Source organism: Panthera uncia (assembly GCF_023721935.1).
Source record: "Panthera uncia isolate 11264 chromosome C1 unlocalized genomic scaffold, Puncia_PCG_1.0 HiC_scaffold_4, whole genome shotgun sequence".
NCBI lineage: Eukaryota > Metazoa > Chordata > Mammalia > Carnivora > Felidae > Panthera > Panthera uncia.
In genome coordinates, this window is record NW_026057585.1 from 91,557,916 (window position 1) to 91,562,919 (window position 5,004).

Sequence of the window (5,004 nt, forward strand, 5' to 3'; positions counted from 1 at the left end):
GCGAAGATTAAAAACGACAATGACAGCTTTGTGAAAAAATGACAAAGCATGGTTTTGAAAGAGCTTTATAACCCCTGGAAATTATCTATGAGCAGATTTTCACCCTCCTGACTTCAGCCTTAAGCAGAGGAAAGAACCCTTTGTTGACGTTTAGGACTGGCTCTGTCACAAATTTTCCTGCTGACCTGGAAAGTCTGTCTGTCTCTCTCTCTCTCTGGACCTCAGTTTTCCTCATCTGCAAAATGGGAACAGTAATACCCTGCCATCACCTTATCAGCATTGTAAGTTCTTTCCTTTTCCTTTCTTTTTTTTTTAAAGTTCATTTATTTATTTTGAGAGACAGAGAGAGAGAAGTCAGGAGAGGCAGAGAGAGAGAGAGAGAGAGAGAGAGAGAGAAACCCAAGCAGTCTCCTCACTGTCAGCGCGGAGCCTGATGTGGGGCTTGAACTCACACACAGTGAGATCATGACCGGAGCAGAAACCAAGAGTCAGATGCCTAATCAACTGAGCCACCCAGGCTAACCGGTTCTTTCCTTTTTTCATCTTGTTCCAGAACTGCCAGAGACACATCTGTGTTCAAGGATGTGGACCAGCATCTCTTTGAGGAACATTCCAAAGGAGAGTGGAAAATAGTCTTGGAAGGGCCATTCTTGGACCTTTGTGGGGGCACATTAGCGTCATAAGGGCTCTGACAAGTCCTGCAGGAAGGACACTGTCTCAAGTTTTTATGCTCAGGGAACTCCTTTGGTCAGAACCCCCACGGGCACCCTACAGAACAGTCCATGGCATTCTCTTGGGGGTTGCTAGGCGAGGAGGACTCGAACAAGATGAATCCCAGTTACGTCCACCAGACACAGCCTTCCCAGGTCGGTGGCAGGCCATCCTTGCCCTTGGCCTCGGTCCCCCTTGGGAGGTGACCTTGAGGCCGGCCTCACGGTCTCAGCTCCAACCTCTAGCAAGTTTTTTGTTCCCAGATGCCTGAAAGTCCCGGAAAGTGCTGCCTGAGCCAAAATTCAAAAGACATGATGAACCAGGTTCATTTTAGGGCCGTGGCAACAAGCAGGCATGCTCCCCAGTGGGTTGCTTGGATAAATGAGTTAATTTTGTCCAAGCTCCAAGCCTCTCGAGAACTTTGGTGCTGAGGGTGTATATATGTGTGTGGTGGGGGGGGGGGGCACGGCATGGAATGTGCTCTGGGGTCTTCTGGGAGCCGACAAAGGGGGGCTGCATACTCAGCCCTGCAATGAGTGGCGGTAATAATGGTGCAGGGGTCAGTCCCAGCCAGGGAGCTTGACAGGTGGAAAAGCCTTGGAAAAGCCCACATCGGCAGCTTTGCCAGGGGGAGCTGGGAGAGGGGCTGACTGGAGGCCTTGGCGCCTCATCTTGAGGCTGAGCCAGGCGGTCCGGGGCAGCAGAGGTGGGGAGAGGTGTCCTTCCGAGGGACCTAAGCACGGGCAGGGACAAGAGCAGGGCTTCTGAGGCAGACAGCACTGGGTTCGAGCCTTGCCCGAGCCCCGAATGAGCTGTGTGTCATTGGGCAGGCCCTTGGCCTCTCTGAGCCTGTTTCTTCATCTGCAAACGGAGACAGTCAGCTCTCTCTCTGAGTCATGAGTGGGACGACTTGGGCAGAGCGCCTACGTATCCCTGGCACACAGCAGGTGCTCCGTGGATGCCGTTTCTCTCCTTGTCCTTTGGGTCGGCGCTGAGACCGGCAGAGGCTCGTTTTTTTCCTCTTTTAACTTTTAATTTTTTTTTTTTCAACGTTTTTTATTTATTTTTGGGACAGAGAGAGACAGAGCATGAACGGGGGAGGGGCAGAGAGAGAGGGAGACACAGAATCGGAAACAGGCTCCAGGCTCCGAGCCATCAGCCCAGAGCCTGACGCGGGGCTCGAACTCACGGACCGCGAGATCGTGACCTGGCTGAAGTCGGACGCTTAACCGACTGCGCCACCCAGGCGCCCCTCCTCTTTTAACTTTTAATTGAAGTATAACATGCACGCGGCAAAGTGCGTAAATCTCTTTTGTTTTTTAAGATTTATTTCAACTCTTCTGGGTCTGAAAATGTAAAACCTTAAAATAAGCCTCCAATGATTTCCTGGATGGCATTAAAATTTGCTTTGAAATAAGACTCACAAGGAGTTGCAGAAATAGGACCGGGTTCCCCTTTACCCAGCTTTTCCCCGACGACAGCTTACAAAACCACGGGACACTGTGAAGCTAGGGAGTCGATGTTGGTACAATATTATCAACTAAAATAAAAAGTGCGTGGGTCTTACGTGGACAGCTCAGTGGGCTTTCACGGCCCTGACACCAGCCTCCAGACTAAGAACATGAACATGACCAGCACCCCGGAAGTGCCGCTGTACCTCCTCCAGTCCCTGCCCCCTCCCGGAAGTGCACCCCTGTGCCTCCTCTAGTCCCCTACCCTCTCCCGGAAGTGCCCCCACGCATCCTCCAGTCCCTGCCCCCTCTCGGAAGTGCCCACCCTGCCTCCTCCAGTCCCTGGCTCCTCCCAGAAGTGCCCCCTGTGCTTCTTCCCGTCCCTGCCCCCTCCCGGAAGTGCCCCTCCATGCGTCCTCCAGTCCCCTGCCCCCTCCTCCAGGGTAACCTCGGTGGGTCCTCCCTTCCTATAGCGTAGATTCGCTTTGCAGGCCTTTGAACTTTCTGTGCCCGTGTTCCCGTGTACAACTCCTGCTCACCTTCCGGTCCAGGGGCTCCGCTCCCCCTGTGGCGGGTGCTCGGAGCTGCCTCGTTCCCGCTGCTGTGCCGGCAGAGTTTTAGAAAGGGGTGGGGCTCCTGGGTGGCTCGGTTGGTTAAGCGTGGGACTCGATTTCAGCTCAAGTCGTGACCTCACGGTCCGTGAGTTCTAGCCCTGTGTCGGGCTCTGCGTGGACGGTGAGGGGCCTGCTTGGGATTCTCTCTCTCCCTTTCTCTCTCTCTGCTCCTCCCCTACTCTCTCTCTCTCTCCGTCTGTCTCTCAAAATGGATAAATAAACTTTAGAAAAGAAAAGGGGACAACCCTGCGTGACTGTGGGACAGAGCCCTGCCCCCCGTCCTTAGCAAGGTCCTTTGCCGCCTGGGTCCAGAGAAGCTGGCCAGATGGCCTCTCCTCCAACGGGTGGCGGTGTGGGCTGAACTGTATTCCCGGTTCCCCAAATTCGCGTTCAAGTCCTAACCCCCAGTGCCTCAGAAGGTGACTGTATTTGGAGACAGTCTTTAAAGAGACAATTAAGTTAAAATGAGCTCATTAGGAGGGACCCTGAGGCAGTGTGACTGGTGTCCTTATAAGAAGAGACTAGGGCACAGACACCCCCGGAGACACTCAGGGAGAAGGTGGCCGCCTACTAGCCAAGGAGAGAGGCCTGCACCCCCCCGCGGGCACCCCGGACTTCCCGCCTCCAGACGGTGAGGACCTGAGTGTCTGTGACGCTGTGTCGTGACAGCCCCGAGCACACTGGCCGGGCGTCCACTCTCTGGTCATCTTCTCGAGCCCCTGGGCTGGTGCTCATAGATGACAGGGGCATGGGGCCTCCCCGCCGTCCCCAGGCCTTGCGTCTATAGGCCCCAGTGGAAGGGGAAGCAGCGATTGTATCTAAAGTCTCAGCTCAGCACAGGGGCCAGAGAGTGTCACCCGGTCTGTTCCCTCAACCCCACACGACGTCAGGGCCACCCTGCTTCGGCCTCTGGAGGGTCCCCTGGGGCTGGTCCCTCGTTCTCTCACTCTGGCTCGCCCTGCCCACCATGCTCCTTCCTCCAGCTTCTCCTGACCCCACCAGGCTCCTGTCCTGTGCCCTGACCCTTGGGTCATCTCACTGTCTCAAGCAAAGGCAGCCCTAGGACGCCGGGGGAAATGCACGCCTCTGGCTTTCTGTGCGGCTCCCTGGGCTTCCCCTTCCTCCTGTGGGATTAGGGCTGGGGCAGGGAGGCTGCCCCGCTGTTGGAGGAAGATGTGGAGGGCCTCCGGGGACCCAGGCGTGACCCACACGAGGTAGCAGGAGGAGGGTGCTGGGTGCAGAGGGGTCTGGCCCTCCCCTACTCACCCCCTGACCTGCAGGCTGGCAGGAGGTGGAGGGGAGCCTCAACGCAGCGGAGGGTTGAAGCCGGAGGCCTCCGAGAGGAGGTGACTGAGGCGGACGGTGGGTCCCAGGTCCCTACCGCGTTTGTGCGTGTGTGTTGTGGGATGTGGTGTGGGCGGGAAGGAAAGCGTGTGATGAAGATGTTCATTAGAAGTAAGGCTGGTGGTGATTGACGGCGGGGCTTTGTCCCCTCTCCTACACGTGCTCAGGACAGCTTGCTTTTCGTCTCTTTCACAGACGGGCGTCCCACGGTACATCGGTCAGCTGTGGCCGTGCGACAAACCACCCGGAACCTCGGCGGCACCGAACAAGAAGCATTGGTTTCTTACTCACGGCCCATCGGGCTTCAGCAAGATCGAGGCTGGACCCGGCAGATCTTGGCCTCCCCCTGAGGGCCGGGCCCCGGTCTGCCCCATGCGTCCCTCTCGCTCTCTTTGGACGCGGCTACCCAAGGCGTGTTGTCCCCGTGATGGCAGCAGGGCCAGTGGGAAAGCCTCGTGGGCAGGCACATTTGAAGGTGCTCATGGCGTGGTCACCAGCATCCCTCTGGCCAAAGCAAGTCACGTGGCCATGTTGGACACCGACAGGTCGCAGAAAGGGAAGTGCGCATCACCTTGGAGGAGACGGGCAGGGAGAGAATGTTTTTTGCCCAGTAATCTCATCTGTACATTCTATAAACTTTAAAAATATTTTTAAAAAGTTTATTTATTTTAAGAGAGAGAGAGAGAGAGTGCGAGTGGGGAAGGGGCAGAGAGAGAGAGGGAGAGAGAGAGAATCCCAAGCAGGCGCCGCACCATCAGCACAGAGCCCGACACGGGGCTCGAACTCGCGAACCGCGAGATCGTGACCTGAGCCGAAGTCGGACGCTTAACCGACTGAGCCACCCAGGCGCCCCTGACAGTGGAACTTTTCTAAGCGTTTTTTAA

General features: G+C 56.2%; 1 long non-coding RNA gene across 1 annotated transcript; it reads left to right on the forward strand.

Annotated features, from left to right (window-relative positions):
* The first annotated feature begins 624 nt into the window (after window positions 1-624).
* On the forward strand, window positions 625-4,767 carry LOC125913046 (uncharacterized). Its single transcript, XR_007454913.1, has 2 exons — window positions 625-866; window positions 4,316-4,767. It is a non-coding gene; the product is annotated as an uncharacterized LOC125913046 (long non-coding RNA).
* The last annotated feature ends 237 nt before the right edge of the window (window positions 4,768-5,004 follow it).